General features: G+C 45.8%; 1 pseudogene; it reads right to left on the reverse strand.

Moving 5' to 3' along the window:
- Window positions 1-14,630: 14,630 nt before the first annotated feature.
- On the reverse strand, window positions 14,631-15,741 carry LOC115050526 (collagen alpha-1(VIII) chain-like; annotated as a pseudogene).
- Between the last annotated feature and the right edge of the window lie 684 nt (window positions 15,742-16,425).

Consider the following 16,425-nt stretch of genomic DNA (forward strand, 5'->3'; position numbering starts at 1 on the left):
AAGTTGCTCAAAGTGCTGTAAACAAAAAACACTCTTACCCTTTGGGTTGTGCGTTTCAGGTGCTTCGCTGCCTCACTCCATCATGGCCCCCACAACCTGCAACACAAACACAACATGGGAGGCACACACTTTGTCACTTGCACACAGGACGACACTTCTCACCCAGGGAGGAAGGGACCACCCTCGAAGAAGCTGCAAAACACACAAATACACCCAACGACTGACAGAAAAGACCAACACTAAAAACAGGCGACGCTCACACACAACATGAGTAACTTTACTCTTGGAACATCACCACGTCCTGCACAACAGACACCATGACCAGAACTGCAACAATCACTGAGTGTCCCTTCAACCACACTAACGCAGCCAACATTTACGTTAGAACATCTACATCACCAACATGGCACATTCACCTTGGCCAAAGATCTCCACTGACTTTCCCTGACCTGGAAACAAACAAACGTTCCCCCGCATCAGCACAGCCACTTCTACACACCTACACTTTCTACAGTGGCTGCCACCGTTAGAGAGGCGCAACCAACAAGAGCACCAAAAGGGAACACCTACACGAGCAAAGGAAGACAAACAGCTGCAAAGAAGACGGAAAAACAAGCTTAACCCAACAAACTACAACTGAGCAAAATCAGCCAACAACATCCCACCACTGCAGCAACAAATGACTAACCTGCAAACAATCACAGACAGAAGGACACACAACAACTTCAATTAAACAACACAACAGGAAAGGTGGACCATGAGCAACACTGACAGACAGACAGCACAACCTTCACACCACAACAACACTGCTGAACTCAGTTGGGAACACAACAAACATGAGACTCACCTTCACCAACTTTTGGAAGCCGCACCAACATCCTGGAAGACAGACCAACTGAAAGTGTCAGTCCCACTTGTACACAACACAATGTGCTCCACAACTATGTGTGGAGGGGAGGAAGCCTTCCTTCCTCCATCACCAGCACAACAACACAACTATGTACTGCTACTCTTGTCGACGAGAGCTAAGGGGTGTAAACACCAAAACACTCACCTCCTCCAACAACACACACCACCACCCACAGCAGCTGAAACACAAAACACTAGTGGTGAGAAACGCACAGCCAAGTACAGAGACCTGCGACTACAACACCACCAACAAAGGGAAGAAGGAAAGAGGGACTTACCTTGACCACACACACACACACACAAGACCGCCCCTCACCAGCCTGCAACACAAACAGACAACGATTCACAGAAGCACCACTCAGGAAAACTGCACATTCAATGTGGGACTACAGGGACTCACCCTGCTACGCCACCACATCCTCCAAGAAACACACACACACCGATCATACAAAATACATGCCATTTCGTACAAAGCCACATCAAACACACACAGCTATGCAGTGAACACATGAAACCACAACATCAACTCACACCAACGCAAAACAGACCGAATCACACCAGCAAAGATCTGGGAAACACTCACCTTCACCAACAGCAAAGCACCACACAGTGTTTTTCTCACAAGGGTGCACTCAGTGTGAGGAACAATGACAACACAGACATCCAAGCAATGCTTTCACAAGTCAGTCCAACAAACACAAAATGCAAACTACTCAATCATCAAAAACACACTTAGTGGCTGTGCCCCAGGTGTGTGTTAGAGGTGAGTGCTCTGACTCACTTCCAACACAAACTACTTCTTCCACAGGGAACAGACACCTGCAACACAAGCAATCCAAAAGGCACACAACACTTGCTAATGCCCACAACTCAATCACACACACTCACCTGCAACAGGGGCACCAAGTCCAACTTCACCAGCCTGCTACACAAACAATTCACAGAAGCGCCATTCAAATCAACTGAACACTCTCAGTGGGACTAAAGGGACTGACTTCCGCCAGGCAACCTGCAGGACACAAAGCACAACATGGACTCAGGCGCGCACACACACTAACATGCTAAATACAGTGAAACACGCACAGCTATGCAGTGACCACATGAAACCACAACATCAACTTACACCATTCAAAAGCAGAGCACACTCGAGAGCTACAAGTCCACTAAAGACTCAGCTTGTCGGAGAGGACAACAGCACACACCCTGGAAGAGAACACGCACACAATGACTACACAAAGACATGCAACAAAGTCTGCATCTCCCCCCCAGCGAGAAACACACAAACATCAAAACATCATCAAAAACACTTTGCCTCACTTCCATCAAAAACTACCTATTACACAGCACCTCTAACACACACCTGGTGCACGTCCACCAACACCTGCAACACAAACACAACGTGGGAGGGACACACTGTGTTTTGCAGGTTCTTCGAGTGTGGGCCATTCCTCCCTTGGTGAGAAGTGATGTCCTGTGCGCGAGTGACAATGACACCCAGTACCACACACATTCACCGTGCTGCGACGAGGAACGACAGTCACACTTCAACAACCCCACCAGAGGACACAACCCCTCACATTGGCCAATGGAGGGGGGGCGCTCCTTCATAACCGGCGACAAGGAAACACAAACACCTATTCATACCACACAACGAATAATCCAAACACTGTCTGGGGGGACAGACAGTCAGTGTGAGGGACTTACCTTCAGCCAGGACAGGGGGCCCACCCAGCTGCCTGCCTGCAACACACAACTAATACCACAGCACACCTACACTTCAACAAACACACCACTTACCTGCATGGGGGAGGGAGGGAAGGCTGGCCGTCCGTCCTTCCTTCCTCCAACACCTGCCAGACAAACACACAACTACATACACGCAACACATGACCAACATGTACACAGGAAACTGACTAGTCTTAAGACTGGGAGGGAGCCACCTCTTCACAACCTGTAACACAAAACAGTCACATTAACACACACGCACTACAAGTCAAAGACAGCAAGGACAACACTCAGCACAGCCAAGGCAGCAAACCACACTAACATCCTGGGACAAAACACAAACCCTACAAACAAACTACACTCCTACTCCACAGAGGACACGTCACGACTGGAACATCACCACGTCCTGCACTCCAGAGAAACCACGTAAAGAGACAGCCATCACTACATCAAACACCAAGTGTCACTTCTCCCAGACCAACCCATCCAACGTTGAGCATATCACATCTACATCAATAACATGACGCACTTATGTTGGCCAAACACAGCTGACTTCCCCCTGACCTGCTAAACAACACGAAGCATGTTCACTCGCATTCATGCAATCAAACCTTGTACTGTGGCTGCCACAGTTACAGGTGCAACCGCTGGCAGACCTACACGAGCACAAGAAAGGAAACACCACCACTGCAGAAGCACATTCCCAAACTACCTTCACACAACTCACTACTGCTGACCAAAGTCAGCCAACAACATCCTACGACGACAGCAAAGAATTGCTCGACACAAAGGAAACAAACTGACCTTCACATACAGGAGGAAGTTACCCCTCACAAACCTGCAGAGACACACACATCAGACACAGAAACACACCAAATACACACACAACGGGAAAGATAGGCCGTCAACAACACAAACACTGACAACCCCAAAAGTACAAACAGCACAACCTGGACCAAGAGCCACACCACAACAAGTTACAAGACTAACTTGTTGGGGCTAACAAACAATCACTACATTTACAGGACACCTAAAACCTAAAGTACGTGTAAATACATTCACTCAACTGACATCCATTTCATAATTGTCAGGCTAACGGAGCCCAATAATGCGACTGACAGTCACCCTACTGCTGCATGTCGGAGCTGGAGAAGGTGACCTGCACGTTGGCTTGGGCTTTGCACCGACCTATGACCCACAAGTCAAAGAGCATTTCAACAATAACCATAGGAGGTCAAACCAAAGAAGCCAGCTAACTGCTGACGCAATGTCTGCAGCAAAAGCTCTTTTTTGGACAGACCCACATCCACTAACTTGCTGCCTCGCCACCCTTTCTTTCTGTCCACCTCTGCTGTGGTCTGTGATGTCACAGGTCCATCTGCAGTTGCCCATTACCCACAACCAAAAGAGTGCATCTCTCATAGCAGAGGCAACATGATTTCAACAAATTCATCAGTTTCACTCCCGTGCATGAACACTGGGAGAAGACCAGAGGTCTGATTGGATGGCTTCATTGAGCTATCACCACAACTTCACTTCACTGTGCATGTACATGTCCTGATTGGTAGAAAACATGGGACTCACCTTCACCAACAACAGGAAGCCACACCAACATCCTACAAGATAAAAACCACTGAAAATGTCCGTGACAGTCACACTTACAACACACTGTACTCCACAACAATGGCTGAGCCACATTTTGGAGAACCCACGCCTCCACCAAATCAACTACACACACCCTACTTCACAAACGCCAAGGTGCAACCAAGAGGACAGACGACTACTGCGACTATATCGACCCTCCCGACCCTAACAGAATGAGGACAGGCCTCCAGAGAGCAGCCGTCCACACTTCCACCTCCCAAAACGCACAATACAGAGTGAAAACTTTAAAGAGCAAGCAGGCCAACCGGTGCCTGACAGTGACACACACAAAGACGTGGAGCTAAACACTGCACAGCCCTGGGAGATCAAACCTAACACAGGGGAGGGGCCAACCTTCAACAACAACAACCTGCAACTAAACAAGCACAACATTTAAGGCAACCTGCAAAGCAAACTTCAGTCACACAAGCCACTTCGTCTGACATATATTCTACAGACAGAGAAGACAACCTGAGCATTACCACTCCAACTATAAAGCTACATGAAGCAATCCATTCACACAACGCAATTAAAGAGACCACGTAGGCAGCTTGGAAACTTCTTGGGAAAAACGCACTGCCACACCAAGTGGAGACACGTGTTCAGAGTGACAGTGAGCCCCAACTAATCAAAATCACATCAAATCTGCTTTATTTATAGCGCACCAAATCATTCAGAGTAAACACAATCACTGAGTCTGCTCCATTTTTTTGTTGCACAAGTTTTTAACTCCCTTACAACAAACTTTGCCCTGCCTATATGCCCTACAGACAAGATCTAACTAGGCCAGTGAGCAGTGATAGCTAACGTGTCTTTTGGGTCATCAGATGGGAACCTCCTTTCACCGGTGTTTCGAATTTGTCCCACAACACCTCCAGGAGGCTGGACAGTGAACACTGCCATCCCAGAGTCACTCCACTAATGCCAGCCATCACCACTCCTCATGTCAAGACAACTATCTCATACAGCACAACTGTCAACTACTCTAACCTCTCACCAACTGCACCAGTGAAAGCGGGGTGGGGATACAGACCCTGGTTCGGGTAGGAGGCACGAAAATATAGAGGGTGCAGGAGGTGGAGGCAATACAAGCTACACTCACAGATTCAACAAACTAACTCACCTGAACAGTCCTATAAACAGAGAAAGAGCACAAGTCACATCAAACCAAGACAGGCCAACTCACCTGGATGAACCGTCTGGTCTCAAAGAGGTTCAAACAGGCCATACCCTCCACTGAAATACACTTCCCCTCCCTGGATTTCTTCCTCTGCTTCTCCCTAGAATCTGTCTATCTTAAGCTATTTTAAGACATTTCCTTCACTACTTTCCTCACACTCTGTCCCCTTCCTCCTGACTCCCTCAACAAAGCAACAGCAGATATTGCTACAAACCTTCTACATCCTACTTCCACTGGACAAATCCTAATCTTCTATCCTCGCTGCTCAGCATCCTTACCTAGATCTGCATACCTGAGCTTTTTCCTTTCATATGCTTCTTCAACTGAATCCTCCCACGGCACAACCTTAAAACATTTAAACTCCGCCACTAGACTAGATACTGGGAGCTGAAGTATGCCTTTCCCATACAGTGCTTCAACATCTCAGAACACCTAGCCACTTCCTCATGTAAAAGCTTACTAGTCTTTCCGTTTTCTCTGTAGCAGATATTGGAATCTCATACACTGACAATGGCGACATCAACCTGGGAAATAATCCAAACTGCAAACACCACAGCTTCAACTTTCCTGGAAGTCCTGATTTATCTATTCTCTCCAGTCCCTCAGTAACATCCTTCCTAAACTGCACTACCTGTTCTCCGTCATGCAAATCTGCCTTGTACCAACTACCTAGGCTCTTTACTGGTTTTTCCCTAATTATTGGAATTTCCTCTTCATCTATTGCAAACGTTCAATCACTTAATCTTCCTCTACTTCAGAGGTGTCCAAATCCAGTCCTGGAGGGCCACTGTCCTGCATGTTTTAGATATTTCCTGCTCCAACACACCTGAATCAAGTGAGCAACTCCAGATCAGACTTCAGCAGGGCTTGAAGAAAAGCTGATCATTTGAATCAGGTGTGTTGGGAAAAACCTGCAGGACAGTGGCCCTCCAGGACCGGATTTGGACACCTCTGCTATACTTATTGAGATACTTCTAGACTTACTAGGCTTGATTTTCATACTAGCCCACTTTGCATTTTTATTGAGTCTCTCAAGGATTCCTTTCATACATGGCACCATTGTAGTTATCAACGTCATATCATCCATGTATGCCCTAATTGGTGTAAGGTGCATCCCATCCTGCCGCCTCTCTCCACCTACAACCCACCTAGAAGCTCTAATCTTTCCCTCCATTGCCATTGTGAATGCTAATGGAGAAATTGTACACCCTGCCATCATGCCTATTTCTAGCCTCTGCCAACTTGTAAAACCTGCTGCACTTAAACGTAACAAATGCTTTTGGGTTAGTGCCACTTAGCCGTATTTGGGAGGCGTTTGATATCCTGGAAATATGTTCTTCCTAAATTGACAACTACTCCAAGCACTCAGAAATAATCTCCAAAATAATCAGACCAAGTCCAAGAATATCACATGCAAGTCTCTTTTCTCACGCTTGGCTGCCTGAATCCGATGCCAAATCATGCTAGTGTGCTCTAAACACCCTGTATAACCTGGTATTTCTGCCTTCTGTACTGAGGTGTCGATGAAGCTATTCCTTTCTAAATAACTAGCTAGTCTCCATGCAACTACACTAAAGAAAATCTTCCCCTCTCCATTCAGGAGAGCAATCATATGGAACTGTCTCAGCTCTGAAGACTCCTTCTCCTTTGGAAGAAAGTCTATTCCCAGAGCATGGTGTCGGGCAGGAGGTGTTCTTATTCCAAACTATTCTTAATTGCCTCCACAAGAACTTTAGGATATCAGGTGCGCTTTTATAAACCCGGTTAGGGTACTCTGTTTGGCCCTGGGGACAAAGAAGCCTTCACACACCTGACTACCTCCTCAACCTCCTTCCACCAAGGTGGTCTAACATCCATTTCCTGATCTATCTTCCCTGATAGTGGCATGTCAGGTGGAAGCCCTACTACTCTATTCTGCTCAAAATCTGAATGTGTTTTTCAGGTACTCTTCTACTTCTATCTTTGTTGCTTTGAGCTGCCCTCCCTTTTCCTGGTTAAACAATCCTGGGTCCCTGTAAAACGCTGCCCTGACATATTCTTTCGTTTTTCTCTTTTCCTAAGATATTCAGCCTTTCTGAGTACTCTTAGCCTACTTCTCAACCCCTCTTGCAACACATTAATTCCCTCCCTCTCTTCCTCAGCAGCTCTTTTCCATTGCTTTCCTAAAGTCACATCAAGGCCCTTCACATGTAGAGCAGGTCTAGACTCAACTCCATCATAAAATTCTTTGAAGAGACCCAACAGATTCCCACGAGCAAGCACTTGGCAACAGTGGCAATGAAAAACTTTACAACGCAGAAACCTCAGCCAGAACCAGACTTGGGCGGGGGGGACTCTGCATCAACCAATACTAAACAACACTGCAGGGAGGAACTCACCAAAACTGCACAACACCACTCCCAAATCCTCAAAGAGAAAGCTAAAACTGTGCACACAAATACACCGCAACAAAGCAAAGAGAACACAAACGCTGCATGTCAAGTACAAACGATACAGCAAAAGAAGACACTTCACAACCCCAAAAGACACAAACACAGAACTAAGACACGCTCATGGAAACAGCCATTAAATTACATCCAGAGAAGGAAACAACCAAAGCTAGCCAAGTACACAACAGAAAAACACCCTTGGCGGCAAAGTCACAAACACACACCATCAACTATGCCCAGTGACTGGGACAGCTCAAAGGGGCTCACCTTCACCAAAAACAGGAGGCTGCTTTCGGAAAACCTGGACCAAACATCCTAACAGAGCACCCTCCTTCATCACAAGGAAACTTAGAGGCAACACACTACAGATAGAACAGTGTGTCTGTCAGACATAGTGTTTTTGTTTTCTTTTGTTCTTTTGAAGGTTAGCAGACTACAGTGACCCACTGGCACCACAGGCAACAATCAACACTTCAACTACATCAAAGCAATGACCACATATCACCAAGAGGAAACAGGAAATCATGAGCTACACAGAGTCCTCCTGCGTTGTTTGTGGAGGTGAGCCCTGTTCCTGAGTGTTTGTGGGTTTCCGAGAGGGGTGACACACAACAGAAAGTGGGAGGGAGAGAGGCACACACTACATGGAAGACGCACACCAAGGACCCAGCCTCACTGAGCAGAGGAAGCAACATTTCTACAACTTGGAAGAAAAAACAAAACACGCAACATGTTCACAAGTGTTGAGACACGTGCCGACAACATACACAAGACCAACAGTGCTCAACGTTTATGGCATTAAATAAGCAACACCAACAGATGCACATATCAGGTGAGATGAACTAAACTGGCAACAACTCATTCACAATCCCGAATGATGTTCCGCAGACGCATTTCTAAATACAAACTGATATTCACAAATCACACACATCCTTTAGTAGTTGTGTACATCAGTGATCACGGCACATGTAGTAAAGTTCACCAACTTGGCTTTACTGGCAGTAATATGCAGGTGGTTCTCTTTGCACCCGTCAAAAAAAAAAGTGGTGATCAACTTCAGCAGTGAACCTCCAGGGTCTGCACAGCACTAACAGCTAGGTGTTCACCTCAACAAACTAGACTGCTCACGAAACACGACACACTTTACAAACTGGGCCAGAGTCGTCTGCTCCTTCTGAGAGGACTGAGGTCCTTTGGAGTGTGCAGGCCTCAGCGGTGGCCTCTTTTACGCAGTGGACGTTCAGAGGACGGGAAGAACTGAATCTGTCCTGAACTGCTCTCCGGACTCCATTGAGAATGCATGGTGAGAGGAGGATGTTGACCAAACTGACATCTATCCTGGACAACCCCTCCCACCTCCTTCAGACAAAGAGCCCTACCACAGGGTATTCGTTCCAGCAGCTACCAGACTACACATCTCTGTCACTGCAATATAATCTGCACTCCAGACTTATCACATCAGCGAATCGACTTTTCTACCACAAAGGAACAACACCTCTAAAGAGATGCACAATATGACACACTAAAGCAAAGTGGGCACATACTGAGCCATATCAATGATTTCTCAGTGGAGTCATTTAACACTTGCATGCATCCATCCTCATACACCTGCCATCTCTTGTTCACTCGCTGCCCGTTGGAATCGCACTGCACTTCTCAAACTCTACACAAACAATCCCAAGACTCAGTCCCTCATCTGCAGTTTTTCAGCTTCCAACAGCAACAATTTCTACTCAAGATGACACATCCAGGTTCATTTTTAAACATGGAGGCCTCAACGCCAATGCTTGATACAGACTGCTGCCTCATGAACCTTAGTGGGACTATATTAGTGCCTTGATGTTTGTCATCTTGCTAAATCATTAAATATTTATGCTGTTTCTTACACATTTCATATTTCACAATTTTATTGCAGATTGCTTCATGTCAGAAAAAAATAAAAACTACATCAACAACTTTATTCACTTTTACAATAAGCACATCACATTTAGAAAACACTTTCAATCCTTAACAGATGTGATGCATTTATTTTACATAGAAAAAAAAAAAAAGAAAAACCTTTTCGGTTTGGATATTTATATAGTCAAAGGTCCATACAGACAACAGCAACCTGTATCATGCATTGGTTCTTTTCTAGGCCACCAGGATTTGTCATTCCACTTTCTACACATCACTACAAGATGACAACTCCACAACTATGGCAAATGCACACAACTGTCGGAAACGCAGATGGACTGGATGCAGACGGCCCAGGGACAACAAGTCTGGTCTGGAACACCGACACGCTGCTGTGACAGGAAGCAAAGGACACGGCTCCAAGCAGAGCTCTGGAGAAAGCCATGTTTGATTAACATGCCAAGGAAACAAATCAGTGACAACATTTAAAGCCATTTCCTCCATCATCTCCCCAGAACTGCTCCAGTTGGTATGGTTCTGTGTTAAGCTAGCTAACTAGCCTCTGTTTCTAGCCATCTCCTCTGTTAGCTGCCTCAAGGCAACCCAACATGCGCATATTTTCCTCACTTTGCTTGGTGCTCTGTGGTGGACATTACTGACGTGCTCAGTCAATCAGGTGAGTTTGAAATTGCTTCAACAGTTCATGTTTTCTACACATGAAAAAAAGACTTTCCATTTACACAAAACATTTCCATTTACACACTGAACAAAAGTGTTGGTCATTTTCATTAAAGAGCTGCAGAGCATTCAGAACTCTTGTGAAATACTGATCTATTTATTGAGTCACAGGTGCAGTGAATTCAGACAAGAACACACCTGATGATATCAGCAAGGACTGCCCCAGGGGGGATCCACGTGGCTCCTAAATATTAACCAAAAAAGTTTTTATTTTACACATTTACAAACTAAAGTGAAATTTACTTATTCAGACATGCAGAGATTTCAGACAAACAACTCACCAATAATGCCCACCACCATTGCAATCAAGGCAACCATTGATAGAAGTTGTAAATGCCATGTCCCTAAATGGGGTTTGTTTTTCTTTGACATACTGCCTTTTCTGCTTTTACTTACAGGTGCTGTGACTTTCACAGTCAAAACCTTCCCTGATGGTATCCAACGACGGGCAAACAGCCCCTTGTGTTTAGACAACATGTTAGATTTCCAGTTTAACCAAAGAGTTACTCTTTCTCACTAAACTGCAGCACATCCATAACTGCAATTCTGCTTTTATTTGAGTCACAGGTGCATTGAATTCAGGCAATCAACTCACCTGAAGATCTCAGCAAGGACTGCCCCCGTAGGGACCCACATGGCTCCGAACATTAACAAACAAAATCAATCAATCCAAACTGCAACGGGAGATTAGCATTTTCATTAAAGCTTCACAAAACATGCCACTGCCACATAATTTCTCATTTAGACATGCAGTGACGTTTGACTAACAACTCACCTGATATCACCAATAATGGCCCCCACCATAGAAATCACAGCAGGAACTTATGAAACAGAACAATTAGAAACAGGGCATATAAAACTTCTTTGAAATACTGGATTTTTTTTATTTTTGCATTTACTTACAGGTGCAGTGAATTTCACAATCAAGAGCTCCCCTGATGGTTTCCTTACACAGCCAAGTGGGGGAAATGGCTGCTCGTATTTAAAGACTCACCACTTCACACAGGAAGTCTAAATAAACAACAGGGATTTGTGGATTTTCATTAAAACGCTTGCAGGATATCCAAGACTATTGTGAAATTCTGACCAGAGGAAGGTTGGCCATCATTGGCCCTGTGTAGAGTCAGCACCAACATGGAGCTGCAGCAGGACAAAGCCAAGACAACCACTCAGATGAAGACAGCATTTTTTCAGTGATATTTCAAATATCTGCTCAGTTCACCTGCGGCAACAGCTCTTCTGCAATCCCCCAGAACCAGCACAGGAAGGGGATTACCATGTCCAACATCAACCAACTGTGGCTAAACACAAAAACAATACTTGTATGTGAAACAGAGCACATTGAAAAGCTGTTACTTTCTCACTGCTTGCCACACAAAAGCAACTCTGTTGTAGCTACCTTCACTTTGAGCAGCACTGCTGAGGTCCTCCTCTCCGGACGGCGGCTGCAGACTGAGAACCAGAGCTCCTCCTCAACACCTGTTTAAGAAGGCAACGAGGGGGGCAGGGCCAACAATTACCAATCATCACACCTGTGATGACGACACAGAGAGAGAGGGAGGGGATTATACTGAGCAGTATCCAATTCAATCAGCACGTTTTACAGCTGACATTGTGTTAGTGATAGTAAAGCGCAACAACTTTATGTAAAATAAAATGCATCACATCTGTTATGGATTGAAAGTGTTTTCTAAATGTGATGTGCTTATTGTAAAAGTGAATGGAGAAAAAAACATTTTTGGTTTGGATATTTATATAGTCAAAAGGTCCATATAGATAACAGCAACCTGTATCATGCATTGGTTCTTTTCTAGGCCACCAGGATTTGTCATTGCACTTTCTAATATCTGCTCAGTTCACCTGCGGCGACAGCTCTTCTGCAATCCCCCAGAACCAGCACAGGAAGGGGATTACCATGTCCAACATCAACCAACTGTGGCTAAACACAAACAGTCGCTTTTGTGTGGCCAGCAGTGAGACAGTCACAGCTTTTCAATGCGCTCTGTTTCACATGCAAGTATTCTCTTGTAGCTACCTTCACTTTGAGCAGCACTGCTGAGGTCCTCCTCTCCGGACGGCGGCTGCAGACTGAGAACCAGAGCTCCTCCTCAACACCTGTTTAAGAAGGCAACGAGGGGGGCGGGGCCAACAATTACCAATCATCACACCTGTGATGATGACGACACAGAGAGAGGGAGGGGATTATACTGAGCAGTATCCAATTCAATCAGCACGTTTTACAGCTGACATTGTGTTAGTGATAGTAAAGCGCCTGAACAAGCCCCAAACAGCTGCGCTGCTGACTCCATATTCAACCGACGCACTGTTAAGAGGCTTAGCACAGCCAGACAGCAGTTTTCCAAATAAGCGCCATCTTGCTCCAAACAACGGCCGCTGAGTGTCACACTGATCCAGTCAAAGTATCACAGCACATGCTTCCCCACAACTGTCTAATAAATACATCAACAGCTTCACAGTACTGCTGCTGTAGTCAAATGGCGTCGTTTTGTTTTGATACAGGAGCGCTAAAACGGCACAAATCAACACAAAACTGGAGGCGAACGTTTGGGGATCACAAAACGTGCTTACAATAGCCTAAACTGCGTGACCCAAACTCACCTGTGACAGGCAAACGCCACGCCGAGCCGCCATCTTGAATCTCCATTTTGTTTTTGGAGGTCGGCTGTCCCTCCGCCCTACGTAGGGAGATGAATGAAGTGGACTATTGAGGGAACTCATTCACAAAACCAGCAGTCGCTTTCGGACACTACTTTTGGCGCCGTTAATTAGCGTCATCACTGTCACAACTGACAAACTGACCCAACTCTCGGCAAAAGACAGAAAATAACTTTTCTGTTTATCACTCACTGCATTTTGTGAAAGGCACTGTTATTTTTATTCTCCTATTTGGTCTTTTATTTTATTTTTATTTTCTGTTCTCTTGGCTCTTCGGTAACAGACACTCAAGTAACGTCAGATTACTCTTAAAAACTGCTGATATTGTGTTTTACACGAATCATTAATTGCCTTGTTTTTTTATGTGCTTAAAATAAACTATTCTATTCTGCTGGAATCGCCTTTTTGCCGGAGTGCAATGCATCATGGGGTATCTTTCTTGGGTTAGTGACCATCAGCTGTTCATTAGTTTTTAGTTGTTTTTAGTTTTTTAGTTGTTTTTTTTTTTTAACTCACCTGGATAAAAAAGGGAAAACGCATTTAATCTGACCACAAACGCACAATCAGACGATGCTGTTTAAACAAAATCATAAAATGTCATCATACTATATCCCCATATAATACATAATCCTGTATCCTGAGTGAGGAGTGAGGACTGTGCAAGTCCTCTCTGTCCAGTCCTGCCCTGAGAGAGAGTTGTGAGAAGTATCGGTTTATTCCGACATGTCTGAGTTTCCAGAAGGTAAGTTTCAGAGATCACTCTGCACCTTACCTTCTGGAAACTCATTCAGTAGTCGTTTCACTGCGCTTTCAGCAGTTACATATAGGTCTTCTCCAATTGATGACAGCAGAGAGATGTTATTTCTTTAATAATTGTCCCCAACACACACACACCAATTCACATATTTTTGTGTCTCAACACCTAAACAAGTGAACAGGCATGAAAACAATCCAATGTAATCAGTAGTCAAACAAATAAATTACAGAGAAAACTAACACCATCCACAACCAAATGCTTTTTTACTACAAATCTTTGACGTCAAACAATCACATGTGCCAAAATGTGTGAATAACTAAACGTTTCTTTTTCTGTCGTAGATCATGAACACAGCTACATTTCCCCATTAAAACTGACACTGACTTCCCAAACACTTCAACCACCTGCATGATATAACAACTGTGATTAGATGCGTCGTACAATGAAACTATTGTTGTTTCATGTGCAATATATGTGCCCGCTGTAAAGCAAAAACAAAAAAAATCACATCACGCTGATATAATTTGTATGGTTGGATATAAGAATAAATGAACAATGTAAACATACAAGAACATACTGATGAGCAACATCTGGTAGTTTGGTGGTTTTACCGCTGCATATGTCCAGATGTCATGAATTGCCCGGGCGCTGCTCGTTCCAAAGTGTTATTTCTTGCATTTTGTCTGAAGTAGTTTCATGCTACAAAATTTACGTTATTAACATCATTTATATCGCTCGCGTTTAGCCACATTTCTCACATCGGGTACAGCAAGTATCCGGCAAATATCGAGTGGACGTATTGACCGGCGTAGAGTCCGGTGGCCTGGTCGGACGGCAGCTGGACGTGAACGGTGTCCCGAGGCCTGATCAAGCAAGCCCTTTTTGTACTCGTCGTAAGTGTACATTACTGGCTCGTTGTTCTTCATCAGTGCCACCCACACGTTACCTCCTTTGCAGTGCACGTGGTAAGCAAAGTAGTAAACCCCTGGTATGCTGCAGGTAAAAATACCAGAGACCCGACTGGAGGGAATGGACTGGTGAGCTGGGCCGTTGCTGCCGTTCTCGGCCTCATTCCTCTTGTAACCTTCTTTGGACCACTGTACAGACCGCTCATGGGGAGAATTTGCCCAAGGTCAGGATATACTGCAGGTTGTCCCGGTTGTCTCGGAAGGCTGGGAGGGCTGTTGGAGTCAGGGTTACCTTGTGGACCGATCTGACCAGGGGGTCCTTTCTTTCTGTCGCCGGGATAGCTGGGTATACTGGGTAGACCTTTTTCACCTTTCTGCCCTGGAATCCCAGGAGGTCCAATTGGTCCCCCCAGTCCTGTCAGCCAGGGATTCCCTGTGGGCCCTGGAGGCCCGTCTGTCTGGGTGTTCCTGCCTCTCCTCTCAGTCCCAATAATCCTGCAGCACCGGGGGAACCAGGAGATCCCTGAACACCGGCTTGTCCTTTTGGGCCCTTGCAAACTTCAGGGGCACAGTTGTCCTTCCTCTCCAGACCTGCCTGGCTGTCCCGGAAGTCCTGGAGGCCCGAACTCACCTTTTGGACCCCCGCCCTGGGAATCTGAGGCTACAGGGAGGCCCTGTCAGACTGATGAAGCACGGAGGACCTCCGTGACCTTTGTCTCCTTTAGGGCCAGGAGGTCCCGGAAGACCGGTGTGTCCCTTGTCTCCCCGAGGTCCTCAGAACCCTGGTTTTCCATAGCCTGGCAGTCCTGGACCCCCTGGTAATCCAGGAGGCCCCAGTTCCCCTTTCCCCTCTGATGGGGAAAGGGGAACTTTCCCCATTGCCAACTTGCGCGCACACTTAAGGCCACGAAGTAACCCTCTGCGCCACATGCTCCTTCTGTACCAACAGAAGGAACAAAACCAACACGAAGGAACCCTCTGCATCAATAAACATTTTTGGAGTCCTTTTGAGGTTACACTTCTGGTACTGGGCTTGTAAAGACATGTCAAGAACAGGAATCGAACCAACACCCCACAGAAGTCTAAACTGCCAACTAACTGACTGAGCTAGTCATTGCGACAATCACGGGTGCTCTGGGCGTATTTGACTTTTCTTTTTGTGTTGGCCCTGAAAGAAAATAAGTGTAATGACAACCATCAAAGTCAAATACGCCTGGAGCTCCTGAGCTTGTCACAATGATTAGCTCAGTCAGTTAGTTGGCAGTTTAGGCTTCTGTGGGTTGTTGGTTTGATTCCTGTTCTTGACGTTGTCTTTACAAGCCCAGTACCAGAAGTGTAACCTCAAAAGGACTCCGAAAACCTTTGTTGGTACAGAAGGAGCATGTGGCGCAGAGGGTTCCTTCTTGGCCTTAAGTGTGTGTGCGCAAGTTGGCAATGGTGTGACTCCCGGTTCGAAACCACTGTTGGGTGATAGTGGAGTCGTCTCTGGTCCGTTCTCCGATACAGCTCAGGTACGCCTCCGGTACCTGAGTGGGTGGTCTCGGGTGTGAGGGCACCCGAGTG

The sequence above is a fragment of the Echeneis naucrates genome, chromosome 2 (assembly GCF_900963305.1).
Source record: "Echeneis naucrates chromosome 2, fEcheNa1.1, whole genome shotgun sequence".
Lineage (NCBI taxonomy): Eukaryota > Metazoa > Chordata > Actinopteri > Carangiformes > Echeneidae > Echeneis > Echeneis naucrates.